The sequence below is a fragment of the Furipterus horrens genome, unplaced genomic scaffold, assembly GCF_987537825.1.
Source record: "Furipterus horrens unplaced genomic scaffold, mFurHor1.1.pri manual_scaffold_6, whole genome shotgun sequence".
Classification (NCBI taxonomy): Eukaryota; Metazoa; Chordata; class Mammalia; order Chiroptera; family Furipteridae; genus Furipterus; species Furipterus horrens.
This window is the reverse complement of record NW_028327176.1, coordinates 140,677,754-140,696,926: the sequence shown is the minus strand read 5'-3', so window position 1 is coordinate 140,696,926 and position 19,173 is coordinate 140,677,754.

The window sequence follows — 19,173 nt, the reverse complement described above, 5'->3', positions numbered from 1 at the left end:
ATTGGCTGATAGTGCAGCATGCTAGCCACTACAGGAATAGGATGAAAAATGAAGAAAATATGGGCCTTATCTTAAAAGAGGCTAGTCCTTAAGGTTCTTCACATGCAAGTAAAATAATGTAATTAGCAAGCATAGAAAATCATGGAATATGGTAAAATGTTAATAATGTGAAATATATTTACAAGTATACTATTAATGTATTTTAGAAAATATGCAGAAATTGGTAATATTTTAGGTATCTATTTCCAGTGGAAATTACCATTTTACCATTCAAATATAATGTAATTTAAATAAAAAAGTAAAACAGAACCCAACAAAAAAGCAGTTATATCCTGTATAATTGAAGATGGCTTAAAAATGAGGACAGCTTAGATCTTGAATTAATTATGCCAAGAAGGTCAAACTGGATCATCAGAAACATTACTTTTGAGAGATAAAGGTTTAACTATCATTATTTTCTTGCAGAAACAGTAGAAAATTGGAATCTAAAAAGGAAAACCTACCAGGTATATACCAGTATTATTTAATTGTGGTAGGTATAGAAAATAAAGTACAAAAGTATATCCTGATAGCAAATATAATCAAAAAAATGTATTTCTATGACTTTCTGTATTCAGATATGATAAGTAGCAGAGCTAATTATCTATATATCTGTGTCATATGTTCCAAACACTGTCCTGATAGTTGTCTACTTGGCAGAAGTACATGCGACACAGATAATATCTAATTTTGATTAATTAAAAATAACTTCATATGTCTAATGACAAGTTACAGACACTATAGAAAAATAAGTTAATACAGAAACAAAACATTCATTTTGAAATTTCTTGTAATTCACTTAACAATAAGAATGATGAACCAGATTTTGTTTTAAAAAGAAATGGATATGTTTAAATTTTCTACTTTCCATTTTTGAAGTTATTACTATTATTATTTATGAATATACTCCTTTGACTCTCACACCATACCATATTAAACTTTAATTCAATAAGCACAACATTTTATGTTTGCTTTATGAATGACTGTACTTTAATAAACAATGGATTATTTAGATTGAATCATCTGAAGAAAGTTGTGGTCTAGAAAAAAATTGTAAAACAGTAAAAATAGGTCATTTCAATGTTTTGTTCAGTCCAAAATGGCTCCACTCATGTGTTTTGCTCTGACTTTTGAGTTTTTGAATAAAACCTGCATTGTCGAAGCACAACACATTTTATTATCAACCAGATATCTTATTGGGTAAAACAAAAGAATAGCAAAGTTACAAATAATGTGCATGGAATAAGTTAAAAAGTAATACAATAAAATAATCTGAATTTGGAAATCATATAAAAATAGAATATGTAAGAGATGTTGAATCACAATTTCTAAATTATCAATATTGATATAATGTCCATGATAAAACCACCACATTGCAGACATATTATAGAGGAAACATAGTGCAAATTGTAGAGGAATCCCCTTTTAGCTACAAATTTTTGAGTAAAATAAAAAATATAATTTCATAAATAATATGCATATATGGTACAGTGTTTAAAATATCCCTATAAAATTTATATACGATTTTAGGCAACTTTAGGTTAATCTTTTTTTAATTATATTTTATTGATTATATTGTTACAATAGTTCCAGTTTTTTCCTCTTTGCTCCCCTCCATCCAGCACTCCCCTTCCCCAGGAATCCCCCCCCTACCAAGTCCATGCCCATGGGTCATACATACAAGCCCTCCCACTTCACCCTTTCATATATTCTTCTTCTTTTATTTTAATTAATTAATTAATTAATTAATTTAACAATAAAAAATAACAATCCCTGCCTCTCAGACTTAAGACCCTTTATAATCTTATAAAGGACAATGGGCAAAGGTCTCGAGCTCCTCCAGCTGCTTTAAGCTGGTTAATCTTTGATATCCCTTTCTAAGTAGTGTTTGTAGAAGTTAACATTACACTTACCAAAATTGAAAGGATATTTATGACTCCTCAAAAGAGCAACTATGTGTTACTTTTTTTGTAAGTATTTATACAATCAGGCTAAGAGAAAAGTTGCAACAATACTGCTGAGACCTCCCAACGAGTCCTTTATCATAACTGCCTAATTGTTCATATTTTGTCCTAATTGTTTTGTGGTTTCATTTCTCTGTCATCTGTACATATACATGTTTTTTTTCTGAACTGTTTAAAGCAGAGTTGGAGACATTGTTTTGTGTTACATTTAAATATTTCAGTATATCTTTCAAAGAACAAAGACATTCTCTTAAACTGTAGTAAAGTGATAAAAATTATAGAATTTCACAAGAATATAGTATTATTATCTAATCAACAGTTCATATTCACATTTTTAAATTGACACAAAAATGTCATTTGTAACTATTTTTTCCCAGTGCAGATACAATCTGTATCACATAGTACTACGGATCTTTAGAATCCTTTAATCTCAAAGAGCTGCTGAGCCTTCTTCTATTGTTAACCTTGAGGTTTTGAAAAATACAAGCTAGTGATTTTGTAAAATATTCCTCAATTTGGGATTGTCTAATGATGCAATTTACATTTTGTGCCTTTGGAAGGAATAATACAGATGTTGCACTTTCTTTTTCCTTAGTGCGTTATAACTGTAGGTATAAAACCCAACTTTAGTGATGTAGACTTTGATCATTTTTGATCATTTCATATATGTTGTATTGTGGTATATAAGTAAGTTTCTCTAACTATACAGTTACTGCTTTCTCTCTTGTAATTAGTATGTAACTTATAAGGAGCTAGCCTGAGTCTAATTTGTGATGAGATAGTTTGTGTCTATATAGCTGTTCTATCTCATCAAAATTGTACCCACTAATTTTAGCATCTATTGGTTTTCCAACTTCATTATTTCTTTTATAATTATCAATCAGAGCTCTTCTGTAAGGAAGAGCTTTCCTTATTCACTCATTTATTTGTTTGTTTCAAATGACTTACTGGTACTGACTTTTTTCAATGATTTATAATTCAATTGTATTACTTACTGTCATTATTTATTATGACACTCAATTTGTTTCAGATTTGACCAAGTTTAAGGCCCTTCATGTTGGTTCTCGTGTCTTTTTGACATGTCCCCAGTAGTTTTTTTAGCACTTTCTTAATTGTTTTACAAGAAGATATTTCAGGCTAATGTATTTTTTTTCTGCCAAAGTCCTAGGACTCAACCATTTCTCCAAGTATTCCTAGTTCTCTTTACTGGAAAAATGATATTCAGAAGACAAAAAGATTGAGTAGATTTCTATTAGTGTCAACTATTAATTGATAGATAGTAAACATATGTTTTTATGTATGTTTTTATGTACTCTAAATATATAAATATGCATATTTTGTATGGGGTATAAGTCATATGTAATATTGGGTTGGCCAAAAGGTCTGTTTAGTTTTTCCATAAAATAAAAGACATCTTTTTTTCACCAATAACTTTATTGATTGGGGTATTTTGAGTATGTTAGCTATTTCCCACATGGTATGACATTGATTGTTCCCAATTAATGTCTCAATTTGATTGCTATCAACTTCAACTGATCTACCTTACGATGGAGCATCACTGGGCAAAAAATCTCCAGCATGAAACTTCTCAAACCACTTTTGACACATTTGATTAGTCATAGTACCTTCTCCAGACACTGCACACATCTTTTTAAAAATTTTGTTGCATTTTTACCTTTTTAAAAATAATAAAGCATAATATGCCAGAAAGTCACATATTTTCTTTTATCTTCAATATTAAAATGACTACACAAAAATTCATCAGTTTTGATGTTTTTTTAAATACATGCAGACATGACAGCTGTTATGATACAATCTAACAAAGTAGTTTCAAATGAAGTTAAAAAAATGAACTTTTTGGCCAACCCAATATTTATGTGTCAATACATATATGCATTATGTATTTGAAATATATGAAATTATTTTACACTGATACTTTTCTATTCCAATCCAATGCAATAGGGTACATAGAGAGTTTTTTCCCCTTCTATATTTCTAACATGCTTCTTCAACACAGAAAACTGCCTTCTATTTTCTCATTTACTAATGTACATAGAAAATACTTTCAGAATTGCTAAAATATACTACTGTGAAAGTAAGTACACTGAAAATAATTCAGTTTGTTTTAATGTATAGGTAATATGTGTACATGGTAAAATTCACAAATCATAAATGTAAAATTCTATGAGTTTTCAAAATGAATACACTTATGAAACCCACACTCCTATAAAAATTTAGAAGATTTATATCATATAGTATGATGAAACAATGTATTATGTACTGTGACATCTTTCACTCAGTATAATGTCAGTACAAGTTGTTCATGTTGCTTCATCTGTTAGGAGTTTTTTCCATTTTATTGTATAATGTAAAATTCATTTATTCAATCTGCTTTGAATGGATATATATATATTTTCCAAGCAATTGGCTTTGTCAGGAATAAACTTTTCTTCTGTCCCCTTAGGTTCTGTCTCTGAGGTCCTGCAAATTAAACTAACCAAAGCAGATTAGCAATGGGGGTGAGGGGGTGGAGGGGAAAGAAGCATGGAAATACACAAATAAATGTGATTCAAGTTGGTTAGAAATTTTGGCTTCTATACCATTTTAACAGAGAATGGGGGACAATGGAGCATATCTGGGAGAAAAAATGACTTCTTGGAAGACAAAGGAAAATTAAAAACTTGTGAAAAAAATAAATGATTTTTGGAAAGCCCCTTAAGAGAATAGATAGAAGATATGATAGTATTGTGACAATGTCTGTTTAGGTGTGATGTCAAGGACTTCCTGTATCCAGAATGAAGATTAGAAAATTAGAGTTGCTCTTGGAGAAGGAATTTATAACAAGTGAGTTTTTTTGGGAGGTTCTGCTTTTGGGCAGATAGGGGATTTCAGGAGTTCAAATGCCTTCACTTCAAAATAGTTCTTATGCCACAGTGACTTATTTAAGACACTTTTTCAGCTTTTATAACCAAATGCCAAAATCATTCTTTAAAATCTTTTTTTTTAAAAATATGTTTCTAATTCTCTTGGAAAATACACAATAACATATAGTAGGTAAGTTTAACTTAGTAAGAAAACTGATAAATTCTTTTTCTAAATGTTTGTATCATTTGCACTCTCCATGGCAATGTGTGAGTATTTGAAATGCTTCAGACATGTTATTTTCATATTTTTGTATTTAAGCAATTTAAGTGGCTATATAGTAGCAACTAATTATGACTGTAATTTATGTTTTATAAATATATTACTGTAAAAATATTTTCCTACCTCATTTTGTTAACATAATCTCCTTTGTTTGCCTTTACAACTATTATAACTTTTAATTTTAGCATTTAGATTGATATGCATCAAATTAATTTTTTTAATATGCTTTACTGTTTAAGCTATTACAGTTGTCCCAATTCCTTTTCCCTTTATTCCCCTCCACCCAGTGACCCCCCCTCCCTCCAGTTGTCCTCTCCCTTAGTCCATGCCCATTGGTTGTGCATATAGTTCTTCTCAACATCTTCCTGTCTACTCCTCTCCCTCCTACTGTGCTTCTTAATTCCTGCACCATCACCCTCCCTTTCCCCTTTCCCCCTCCCCACTGAGCTCCCCCCAAAATGTTCCCCATACCTATAATTCTTTTCCCACTCTCGTTGCCTACTTAGTCTTCCTTTGTTTTGATTCCCCAGCTTCTGTTGTTGGTTGTTGTGGTACAGTTTCACTTTAATGTTCATAGTTTCGATCCTCCTTCTCCTAAACAAGTCCCTTTAACATTTCATATAACAGTGGTTTGGATCTGATGAACCCTTTCCGTTTTACTTTGTCCTGGAAACACTTTCTCTGTCCTTCTATTCTGAATGACAGCTTCGCTGGATAGAGTAATCGTGGTTGTAGGTTTTTGCTTTTTATTACTTTGAGTATTTCTTGCCAGTCCCTTCTTGCCTGCAGAGTTTCTATTGAGAAATCAGCTGATAGTCTTATTGGGACCCCTTTGTACATAATTCTCTTCTTCTCTCTTGCTGCTTTTAAGATTCTTTTTTTATCCTTAATTTTTGACATTTTGATTATAATGTGTCTTGGTGTGGTTCTCCCTGGGTCCAGTTTTTTTGGAACTCTCTGTGCGTCTTAGATCTGTAAGTCTATTTCCTTCCCCAAGTTAGGGTAGTTCTGCTTCATTATTTTTTTCACATAATTTTTCAGTTTCTAGTTCTTCACCTTTTGGCAGCCCTATGATTCGGATGTTGGCCTGCTTATAGCTGTCTGATAAATTTCTGAGCCTCTCCTCATTTTCCTCACTTCTCATCCTCTTTCTGCACTGGTTGACTGTTTGTTCCTTCCCTATGTTTCAATTTGTTGATTTGATCCCTGGTTTTCTTGCCCTCACCACTAGTTTCATATGTGTTTTTGTTCATTTCAGCAGGACTAGCCTTCATTCCTTCCTTGTCTTGTTTAAGATCTGCTCTTAGGCCTGTAAGCATTTTTATAACCGAAGCTCTGAGCTGAGGCTCAGAAAGATTTCCTATCTGCTGCTTCATGAGATTAGATATTTGCTGTCCAGTCAGCTGCTTCACTGGGATCTCTATCATGATCTGTGCCATCCTGACAGTTTTGTGTTTACGTTTGCTTCCTGGGCCAGGCTGTCTCCCCTCCTATGCTATACGGGGCAGAGCCTCGTGCACTCATCACAACTCGGCGACCCGTCTCACCATGCTGTGGCGTTTTCTGTGGGGGTTGAGGGTCCAAGATGGCTTCCTGCCGTTCACTCTCCGCTGAGAGACCAGGAGCCTCCTCCTCCATTCCCACCCCCTCTGGGCCTCACAGTCCAAGGCAATGGAGGTCTGCCTTCCCTGGCTTTGGACTCACAAGCTGTTGGGTCTGATCTGCAGCTGAGGATGCTCCCCAAGCGCTTCTCACTTCCCTTTAAATATGAGTGTCTGTGCTTACTGCCGTCCTGCCTCCATCGCTGCTGCTACCACGGACAGCACAGCTTGAACTCTCCTCCCCAGCTTCGCTCCTTCTACCTGTCCAGACAAGCACCACTTCTTTATAACTTTATACGTTGGACTTCCATTTATTTTCTGGAACTTCTGGTTATTTCTGGTTTTGCAGTAGTTGTATTCCTTCTTAGTTGTGGAGGGAGATGGAGTGTGTCAGTCTAAGCCTCCGTCTTGGCTGGAAGTCTCCTGTGTTTGTTTACTTCTGTGCCCCAGGGAGAGCTGTCGCTCTACTACATTGTAAGGGGCAGAGCCTTAGGTATTCCTCAGAAACAGGTGACCTGTTTCACCATATTGTGGCGCTGTATGTTGGGGAGGGGTCCGAGAAGAAACAATGCCGCCCGCCCAGCACTCGCCCCCTTTCCAGGCACCTCTCCTACTTTCGCACCAAACTGGCTCCCCTCTAGCTGCTGCCCTGACCATCCTTCCCAGAGTGGGGGCCCTTCAAACAAGTGGACTCTGCTGAGAGACCAGCTGCCACTGCCTCCATCCCAACCCCCACTGGTTTGCACAGTCAAAAGCAATGAGGCTTGACCTTCCCTGGTGCTGGGACAGTGAGCTGTGCAGTCTGGTGAGGAGCTGGAAATGCTCCCCAGGTGTGCCTCCCGATTTCTTAAAAGGTGGAACTATGCCTTCCACTGGCATGCTGCTGCTGCCACTGCTGCCGCTACCACACCGTGTCCTCTCTGCCCCGGCTCCACTCCTCCTACCTGTCTAGATGAGTATTTCTTCTTTATATCTTTGTTTGCTGGACTTCCATGTACTTTGATTTTCTGGAACTTCTGGTTGTTTCTAGTTTTGAGGTAGTTGTATTCCTTCTTAGTCATGGAGTGAGACACAGCATGTCTGTCTACACCTCCATCTTGGCTGGGAGTTCATCAAATTAACTTTTATGTTTGATGATTGGTAAAGTTCAAGCGTCATGTTTTTTCATATGGATATTCAGTTGTTCAGCTTTGTTTGTTGAAAATAATTTCCCTGATGAATTGCTTAATGCCTTTGTATAAATGCAATTGTTCTGTGTTATGTGTGAGCCTATTTCTGGACCCTACATTTTCCATTGATCTGTTTTTTATGGTGAAACAAAGTCAAGATGTGTTAATTACTGTAGCTTTGTTTGAGAGCTTGAAGTTAGATGATGTAAGTGTTCCATTTTTATTTTCCCCCAAGACATTCTGGTGATTTATTTTGCATTTCCAAATAAATTTTGAGCCAGATTTTATATTTCTACAATAAAACCTTGTTATTTACATTGGATTGTGTTTAATCTACAGTTCAATTAGGGGACAATGGAGAATTAACATTTTAACAATCTTGAATGCTCTAATCCAAAACATGGTGTATTTCTCCATTAATTAAGATTTTTCTCAATTTCTTCCTAAGTAATGTTTTGTGATTTGTGTGTGTGTGTGTGTTGAGGTTCTGTAGTCCTTCATTAAATATATTACTCAATGTTTCTTGTTTTTAGACACTATTGTATAAAGGAATGATATTAAACTCATTGTCTATGCTGCTAATATATCAATCTTCTAAACCACAACTTTGTAACATTCACTTACTAGTAGTAGTAGTTGTTTTATAAATTTCTTGATATTTTCCATGTAAATAATTATGTTATTTCCAATTAAAGATAGATTCAATTTTTCCTTTCCAAAGTTTGTTTATTTCTTTTTCTTGCTTGATTGGCATGACATGGAATAGAAGTGCTAAAAATAGACACTCAAGCTATTTGTCCTTCAGTCTATTAATATAATGAATCAATAATTGATTTTCAAATGTTAAAAGAAACTTAAATTCCTTGAAGAAATCCCATTTACTGAGAATCTATTATCTTTTTTATATATTACTGTTTTCATTTTACTAATATTCTGTGTTACCAAACTGAAGGGGTATGTTTGCCTGTGTGCATTAAAGCCCAATCAGGAGCTTGCAGCCAAGAAAATAAAGGTTTATTTTTAAGGAAATGGTGCCACACCAAAGAAAGTCACAAGTGAAACTTTGCTGAAAGACCTGGCTCATAATGGCCTCCAAGAGAAGGATTATATAGAGGATAATTATTAATCATGGTGGCAAAAGGAGTTGGGGTCATGGGTTCTACTGATTTGTTGGGGTGGGTAGTTGAGCACTGTATCAGATATTGATGTCAGCCACGGTTTCATGAGGCTGTGGTCAGGATGGTCATTTAGCTTTAACGGCCTGGAATTCAAACACAACTGAAGTCAAGATGTTATCTTTAACTTGACTAAAACTCTCTTTCTATGGTCAACAGACCTAAGGCGTTGGTCTTAAGACAATTTGATGCTGACCAGAATCTGATGTTCTAAGGGCTTAATGATTAAGGAAGGTGATAGATGGAAAGAAAGGAGAAAGGAACATATTAAAGAAATGAAGTTTCTGAGTGGTTATGATACTGGTGTGGTGTCCAGAGTGAGGAAGAAGCCACAGAAAACTCCAGAGGCAGCACAACTTGGCTGAGTGCCAATAGATTCCTTACCCCTGGGCAGAGGCATGCCAGAGGACACCCTGCATGCGTCATGCCAGAGGCTAGTGAAATGTCTGGATAAGGGAAAAGCCCTTCTGCTCCCTTCTGGTGCATGGCAAAAGCTTGCTGGAGCATATGGAAGTTTGGGCCAGGAGGTTTAAATTGAGGGAAGGGAGAAACACACCCCCTTCTGCCCCTTGTGCACCCTGTTGGCCAGCTCATGCTGAGGGGACATGTGGCCGGCAACTGTTGGATATTTAGGTGTCTTCTCACTGCAAGGATGGTTCTGGACTGTGCTCCTCTACCAGGGTGGATATGCAGGCCACGCTTTGTGGACCAGCGGACTCTGGTAGCTACATGGCCCATTGCAGCTCTGAGAGGAGGGGGCCTTAGGCTCTACAGTGGTGGAGAATGTAGCTGCTGGGAGGACAACTCAGTGCATCCTGCAGTTCCCAAAGGACAGTATTTTGAGTGGGTACAAGAACTCTGTGTGCAGCCTTGGGCTGCTCTGGCAGAGTGGGTGGGGTTTTTTCCCTGTGTGTTCTGAAGGAGATGGCCTCTGAGGCAGAAGCCTGCCATTCTTCCAAATTGTGCAGTTTTTGAATAAAAGACCTCTTTCCTTTTTCACCATACCTCTGCCTCTGGAGCTTGTCTTTGGGCAGCAGGCAGCAGAACCACATTTCTGTTTGGTAAACAGATGTTGGATGTTGGTCTTAGACGTTTTCTTTTTTAATATTTCTTTTCCAGGTTTTGGATAGTGCTGCCTTCATAATATTAGTTTAAAAGTGTTCTGTCCATCTCTACTTTTTGAAACATTTTGTGTAAGGTTGTCACTTCTAAAATTCTTGGTAGAATTTGCCTAAAACCATCCATTCCTTGTATTTTTATTTATGAAAAGTTTTATCTATATTTATCTTTAAATAATAAACTCTACTTTTTACTAGATATGTGGCTATTCAGATTTTCTATTGCATCTTGTGCTGGTTTTTAAAAATTAAATTAAATTTATCCATTTGTTCCATGTTGTCAAATTTATTGAATAAATTCATTCCTAATATTTTCTTATTCTTTTATGTTCTGTAAAATATGTAGTGAGATCCCTTTTTCTTGTATGATAGTAGTAATTTTGGTTTTCTTTTTAAGTGTGGGTTCTCTTCATATTTTATCAATTTTATTCATCTTTGTAGTATGGTAAAATATTTAGTCTTTGTCCCCATTTCCAGGCACAGAGCTCCTAAAACCCTTGAAATTTTCTGAGTAATAAGGGTGATTGCATAATCTTTTGATCAAGATAGCCTTAGGATGAGGGATGGTAATGAAAAAGACCAAGTCTAGATTAGAATCTTGGAATTTTCAGCCCCACTCCTTAAACTCTAGGGAAGGGAGAAGAGCTGCAGATTGTTAAATACCAATGGACAATGATGTAGTCAATCATGTCCACATCATGAAACCTCCATAATACCTTTAAACAACTGGGTTTGGGGAGCTTCTGAGTTGGCAAACATATCCACATCCCAGGAGGGCAGCATACCCCAGTTTCATGAGGACAAGGCTCTTGTACTTGGGACCTTTCCAGAACTTGCCCCATGTGCTTCTTTATATGGCTGTTCATTTGTATCCTTTATAATAAACTGTAAAAATTAGTGTAGCATTTTCCTGAGTTCTCTGAGATTTTTTAGCAAATTATTCAACCTGAAGAGGGTGTTGTCAGAACCCAAGACTTAGTAGCCATGTCAGACAGAAATGTGGGTAACCTTGGGACTTGATACTTCTGACTGGTGTCTGAAGGGAGGTCTTAAACCTGTGGAGTCTGATGCTGACTCTGGGTAGTTAGTGTCAAAACTGAATTCAATTATAGGACACCTAGTTTATATCAGAAAAATGAAAAAATGGTGTTGGGAAAGACTTCATGTATTTGCTTGGTGTGGGAAAAAAACATCAGTCTTTAAAAATAATTAATTTGGCTTTATTAATTTTCTCTATTTTATGTATTTCTCTTATCTTTACAATTTTATACTATATATTTTGGATTTAATTTGTTCATCTTTCTTTAATGCTATGAATTAGAGTTAAATACTTAGATTGTTTATTCTAAATAATTAATTTCTTTCCATTTAAAGCTATTAACATCAATTCTAAGCCCAAGTTTAGGTACTTCCCATAAATTTGGTATATTGTATTTTTCCTTTGTAATTTGTCCTTGGATGAATGGATTCTTTAGAAGTGAGGTCTTTTATATAAAAATATTTGGGGATTTTTAGATTTTTTGTTATTTATTTTTAATTTAGTTTTGTATAGTCAGATAGTATCTTCTATTTCAACATATGGTCTACCTAGGTAAATGGTTCATGAGCAATTATGTTTGAGTATTCAGTAAGGGCCAATTAGGTCAAAATGGCAGACAATGATTTCCAGACTTTATATATGACATTTTTTTTTTTTACTAGTTTTTCTAGGGAGGTGTGTTAAAAATTTTAATTATTTCTTTTGATTTGTCCTTCTCCCTTTAGTTCTGTCAGTTTTAGCTTTATGTATTGTGAGACTTTCTTGGTAGGCAACATCACTTATGATTGTTATGTCTTCTTGGTAAATTGACTCTTTCGTCAAGGTGAAATTAACTCATCTTGTTCACAAACCTTGTTTTAAAATCTATTTGCTATGGTATTAATACTTCATACTTCAGGTTTCTTATTCATATACTATGTGTGATATACTTTTTGGTTCTTTTACCTTCATTCTATAAGTGCATTATATTTACTTGTTCACTTATAGACAACATAGAGCTGACTCATGCATTTTTAAATATAGTTCTTATTACTTATACCTTCCAATTCAATATAATTTAATTTATGTCTGTGTGTCTTTTTTTCCTTCACTGTTTGACTTTTAAAAAATATTTTTATTATTCTATTTTATTTTCTTTATTGGCTTTGTATTTATAATACTTGGAATTTTGTTTTTAAAATTATTACTGTATAGTTACAACATGTAAAGTGAATGTCTACTTATGGTTAGTATTGTGCCACTTCATGTAAAACACAAGAACCTTCGAACCATAAAGTTTTGTTCACCTTAATATGACTTTTCCTATTTATCCTTATGTTTGCTAGTTTTGATGATCTACATTCTTTACTGTAGATATTCCATCTTGTGGCAACTCCCCACAGCTTGAAGAAATTCCTTGAACACTTCTTATAAAGCAGTTATACTGGAAATGATTATTTTTACTTTTTTGCTTATCTGAAATGTCTTTATTTAATAATACTATTAAAAATAACTTTTCACTGCGTATATAATTGTGAGTTAATAATTATGTTGTTGAAAGATCTTCAATTATCCTTTTCTCCAGTTTTTCTTATGAGGGGCCTGCTCTTTTTGATGATTGTTCCACTATATGTAATGTGTCATTTGCTTTGACTATTGCCAAGATTTTCCATTTATCTTTTATTGTAGTCAGTTTTTGATGTTGCTTATGTATTATTCTGCTTCAAGCTGATAGAGATTCCTGGATCTACAAGTAGATATTTGATCATTAATTTGAAAAACTTAAGAGAATTGCTTGATGTTATTCATGTTATTAATATATTGCGTTGTTGGGTTTTTTTTTTCTATCTTTGTTTTTCATTTTTTCCTCAGATTGGATAATAATTATTGACCTCTTTCAGGTTCACTAACCCTTTTGTCTGCTATCTTCAAATTTCTATTAAATTAATTTAGTGGAGACTTCTAGTCAAGATGGTGGTGTAAACAGACATGACTCACCTCTTCACACAACCACATCAAAATTACAACTAAAATATAGAACAACCATCACTCAGAACCATCAGAAATCAAGTTGAATGGAAGTCTGACAACTATGGAATTAATGAAACCACATTTATCAAGACTGGTAGGAGGGGCAGATATTCAGAATGGGCTGGTCCTTCACCCATGTGTGGTGGATAAAAATTCAGGAGACATATCTCGGGAGCGGGGCATCCCAGGCCCATGCCAGGCCCCCCAGCCCAGGATCCCAGTGCCAGGAAAATAAGTCCCCACAACCTCTGGCTGTAAAAATAAGTGGAGATTGAATCAGAGGAAGAAACTGCTAGAGCTCCAAGCAGTTCCTCTTAAAGAACCCACACACAGACTTACCTACTCAGACTCACTCCTCCCGAGCTCCAAAGGCATCAGTGGTAACAGCTTGAAAGGCATCAGTGGTATACAGGGAGAAACTGAAGTGTCTAGCGTCAAGGCAAGCAGAGACCATTGTGTCTCTTCTAAACCCTCCCCCCACAGGGCCAGCAAGCTGGTATCATATCTGCAATTCCATCAACCAAACTAACACTGTTTGACCCACCTTGAAGATCCCCAGAGACTCTGCACCACCCAATTTACAAGCCCAACCAGGCTGCTTTTCCATGTGAAAGGCTGGTCTTACCTCATGCTTCACAACTTCTTAAATCCTATCAAACAAGCAACAGCTGGCTTCATTGAGCTCCAGGCCTGGCACTAGCAGCAGCCAGCCTAGATTCACAGCTTGACTTTGGGAATTTCCAAGTCCAGTACAAGTAGCAGCCATATCAGTTTGCTTCATAGCTCAGACAGGGTGGTCCTGGGCAAAATACAGGTGGGGGCTGACCTTGGCCTGCATCACCTGGGAAACCCCAGAGCCAGTGCATCCAGTGGACAACTACAGACCACACTGGAGCACCACCACCCTGCTCCTGCACAGCTGATACTCCATGGAGGGCAGAAGTTGGTGGCAAGTAGTCATAGCCAATCCTTGCAGGTGACTGGCCTGGGTACATCCCTCCCATTGATCTGCCAACACCAGCCAAGGCTCAGCTACAAAAGGAGGGTGTACTCAGTTCACACAAAATGTGCACTTCGAGTACTCAGATTGGGCCCCATAGGACACCTATTATACTAGACCACACTACCAAGATATGGAGTCAAAGCTGTTATACTTAATACATAGAAACAAACACAAGGAGGCTGCCAAACTGAGTATACAAAGAAGCATGGCCCAAATGAAAGAACAGAACTCCAGAAAAAGAGCTAAATGCAATGGAGATAAGCAATCTATCAGATGCAGAGTTCAAAACACTGGTTATAAGGATGCTCAAGGAACTTATTGAGGACCTCAGCAGCATAAAAAGACATCCAGACAGAAATGAAGGATATACTAATTGAAATAAAGAACAATTTACAGGGAATCAACAAAGAAGTGGATGATGCTGAGAACCAAATCAATGATATGGAACACAAGGAAGCAAAAAGCAACCAATTAGAACAACCAATTAGAACAACAAGAAGGAAAAAATAATTTAAAAAATGAGGATAGTGTAAGCAGCCTCTGGGACAACTTTAAGAGGTCCAACACTTGCCAGAAGGAGAAGAGAAAGAGCAAGAAACTGGAAATCTATTGGGAAAATAATGAAAGAAAACTTCCCTACTTTGGTGAAGGAAATAGACAGGCAAATACAGGAAGAACAGACAGTCCAAACAAGATGCATGCAAAAAGGCCCACTCCAAGACACATCATAATTAAAATGCCATATATTAAAGATAAAGAGAGAATATTAAAAGCAGCAAGAGAAAAGCAGTTAGTTATCCACAGAGGAGTTCCTATAAGACTGTTGGCTGATTTTTCAAAAGAAACTTTGCATACTAGAAGGGATTGGCAAGAAATATTCAAAGTCATGAAAAGCAGAGACCTACAGCCAAGACTGCTCTACTCAGCAAAATTATCAGTTAGAATCAAAGGGCAGAGAAAGAGCCTCCAAGACAAGAAAAAAACTAAAGGAGTCTATCATCATCAAACCATTATTAAATGAAATGTTTAAGAAAATTCTTTAAGAAAAAGAAGAAGATCAAAACTATGAACAATAAAATGGCAAAATATACAAATCTATGAACAACTGAATCTAAAAAGCAAACTAAACAAACAAGACAAACAGAGAGAATCATGGATACAGGGAGTGTTTTGATGGTTGCCAGAATGGAGGGTGATTTGGGGGATTGGGCGAAGAGGTGAGGTGATTAAGAAGTACAGATAGGTAGTTACAGAATAGTCATTAGGGATGTAAAGTACAGTATAGAAAACAAAGTAGCTAGAGAACTTATACGAATGACACATGGACATGAACAATGGTTGAGGGATTGTGTAAGGGAGTGGGGAGTGCTGGCTGGAGGAGGGGCAAAGGGAGAAAATCAGGACAACTGTAATGGCATAATCAATACAATATAATTTAAAAATAAAAATGAAAACAATAAATACATTTAGTTGACTCATAATTTTATGTCAAGGACTACCATTTGATTCTTTTTTATACATTTGACTTCTCTGATTATATTTCCCCATTTTTTATTCACTATGACCATATTTTCTTTTAAAAACTTGAATTAAATCCTTAGCTATGACATTATAAAAATCACATTAACACATTTGTTGATTTCTTTTGTTTGTGTTTGCCAGTTTCAATGTCTGAGTCATTTCAAACTTATTTTTTTAATATTTTATTTATTTTTAGAGAGAGGGGGGAAAAGAGGGGAAAAGAGAGGGAGAGAAACATCCATTTGTGGTTGCCTCCCATCTGCCCCTTACTGGGGATCTGGCCCACAACCCAGGCATGTGCCCTGACTAGGAATCAAACCAGCAATGATTTGCTTCGCAGGCCAGTGCTCACCACACCAATTATTTTGAGCCACACCAGCCAGGGCTCAAAATAGTTTTTGCTTAACTGCTTCTATTTCTGTTCAGAGGTGACATTTTCTTTCTTTTTTTCTTTCTTTCTTTCTTTTCTTCTTTTTTTTTTTTTTAGGTTATATGGCAATTTTATTTTTCAGTGTACTGAGCTTTTATTTTTACTTATATATTCAATAGAATTAATTTTATTTTTGTACTTTAGATAAATTTGTTTATTTATTTTATTGATTATGCTGTTACAGTTGTCCCAATTTCTTTTGCCCCTGCTCCCCACTCCTTCCAGTTGTCCCCACCTTAGTCCATGCCCATTGGTTGTGCATATAGTTCTTCACAACATCTTCCTGTCTACTCCATTCTCTCCTACTTAATTCCTGCATCATCTCCCTCCCTTTTCCCCATCCCCCTCCCTGCTGATCTCCCCCCAATATGTTCCCCATACCTATAATTCTTTTTCACCTCTCCTTGCCTACTTAGTTTGCCTTTGTTTCGATTCCCTAGTTTCTGCTGTTGGTTGTTGTGATACAGTTTTCATTTTAATGTTCATAGTTTCGATCCTCCTTTTTCTAAACAAGTCCCTTTAACATCCCATGTAACAGTGGTTTGGATCTAACAAACTCCTTCAGTTGTACTTTGTACTGGAAACACTTTCTCTGCCCTTCTATCCTGAATGACAGCTTCGCTGGATAGAGTAATCGTGGTTGTAAGTTTTTGATTTTCATTATTTTGAATATTTTTTGCCAGTCTCTTCTTGCCTGTAAAGTCTCCTTTGAGAAATCCACCAATAGTCTAATTGGGACCCCTTTGTACATAATTCTTTTCTTCTCTCTTGCTGCTTTTAAGATTCTCTCTTTATCTTTAATTTTTGACATTTTGATTATAATAGGTCTTGGTGTGGTCCTCCCTGGGTCCAGCCTTTCTGGAACTCTCTGTGCTTCCTGGACTTGTAAGTTCATTTTCTTCCCCAAGTTAGGGAAGTTCTGTTTCATTATTTTTTCACATAATTTTTCAATTTCTAGTTCTTCTTCACCCTCTGGCAATCCTATAATTCGAATATTTATTCGTTTACAGCTGTCCCAGAGGTTTCTGAACCTCTCCTCTTATTCCTCCATTTCTGTTTCCTCTTTCTGCACTGGTTGACTGTTTGTTCCCTCCCTATGTTCCTATTTGTTGATTTGATCCATGGCTTTTCCTTCCTCACCACTTGTCTTGTATCTATTTTTGTTCATTTCAGCAGGGTTAGCCTTCAATCCTTCCCTGTCTTGATTCAGCTCCACTCTTAGGTCTGTAAGCTGCCTTATGACTATCGCTCTGAACTGAGCCTCAGAAAGATTCGCTATTTGTTCATCAGTCAAGGCCTTTATTTGTTTTTTCGTTAGCTTGTGATTGGTATTTCAATCATTAATTCTGCCATTCTGACCATTTTGCTTATCTTCTTGGGTGGGGCGCTGTCACACCTCCTACACTATATTGGGCGGAGCCCCGTGTGCTCATCACAACCTGGTGACCTTTCTCACCATACTGTAGAGCTTTGTGTGGGGCCAGGGGTCCAAGATGAATTTCTGCTGTTACTCTCCGCTGAGGAACCGGGAACCTGCTCCCAATGGGATCTTCCTTCCCCGGCATTGGAATCCCGAGCCGATGGGTCTGGTCTGCAGCCAGGGCTGGCTCCCAGATGCTTCTCTCCTCCTGCCAAATACAGGTGTCTGCTTAACAGGTTCTGCTGTTCATTACTGCGGCTGCCGCCTCCAGCACAGTTCGATTTCTCTCAGCCGTGGATTTGTCCTTCCTACCCATCTGGACAAGCACCACTTGTTTATGACTTCATACGTTGGACTTCCATGTAGCTTTATTTTCTGGAACTTCTTATTATTTTTTGGTTTTGCGGTAGTTGTAGTCCTTCTTAGTTGTGGAGGGAGACAGAGCATGTTGGTCTATGTCTCCACCTTGGCCGGAAGTCTCCAGAGGTGACATTTTCTTTCTTCTTTGTACAATGAATAATTTTTATTTTTTACAGGAAATTGTATATTCTACATTATTGAAAGTCTGCATTTTACTCTCTTTCTTTAGGGGCAGGCACCCTATCTACAGGGGATGCACTTGGTGATCAGTTTGATTCTTTTAAGTCTTGTCTTTTAGATTCATTAGTTGTGTCCATAGTAGCACTTACTTTAGGGCTACAGTAGTCTCTCTTCTGAGTGGCCTTTCTGGGTTGTCATTGAGTGTTTTGTGGCTGTGTAAAGGTTTATTCACTGTAGCTAGTCAGAAAGTCTATGTTTCCCATTACTGTGATATTTTCAGGTTATTTTCAATTCACACATCCCCAGCATGTGTTCTTTACCAGCCCTTGTAGAATTTAAATCTACTCATGATCATTTTTCTAGTCAGATTAACATGTGAGGGAATCCTTATGCTGATTTTTGGAACTCTTCCTGTAAAGCTCACTTTTCTCCAATTCCCTGCCCTGTTAGACACCAGAAGTCCCAAGAGTCACCAAAAATTTTTTTTCCCTTCCCAGATCAATGGAAAGGACTGCTTGTTTTGATTCTACATTTTCACGTGTAGGTCCGGATATTGTTGGTGAAAATCAGGATCTTCCATGGGATTGCAAAGAAAACATTCCAAAGACCCATGCACAGGAGATTGTGGTGTGGCAACATGGTTTATTCATGTGGTAGGCTGACCCTCTGTCCCCTCTGTCTCATCCCGTCCATCCCACCATAAAAGAAGTCCAAACATATCTTCAGCAAGGCTCAAACAAAACCCAGTGTCCATAGTTTCTAGCTTCAGATTAAAGCTTAGTCCTTTGGAGCTTACATCATTAGTTGTGGGCCTGGTAGCTGCCAGAGCCACATGGTTGCATGCTCCCAGGCAAGAAAGAACATGTGAACACATCGGGCAAGTGCAGGTCACCAAGCAATAGAGGAGGGGAAGGGGTGTGTGAGGAGAGAGAAGAGAGAGAGAGAGAGAGAGAGAGAGAGAGAGAGAGAGAGAGAGAGAGAGAGAGAGAGAGAGAGAGAG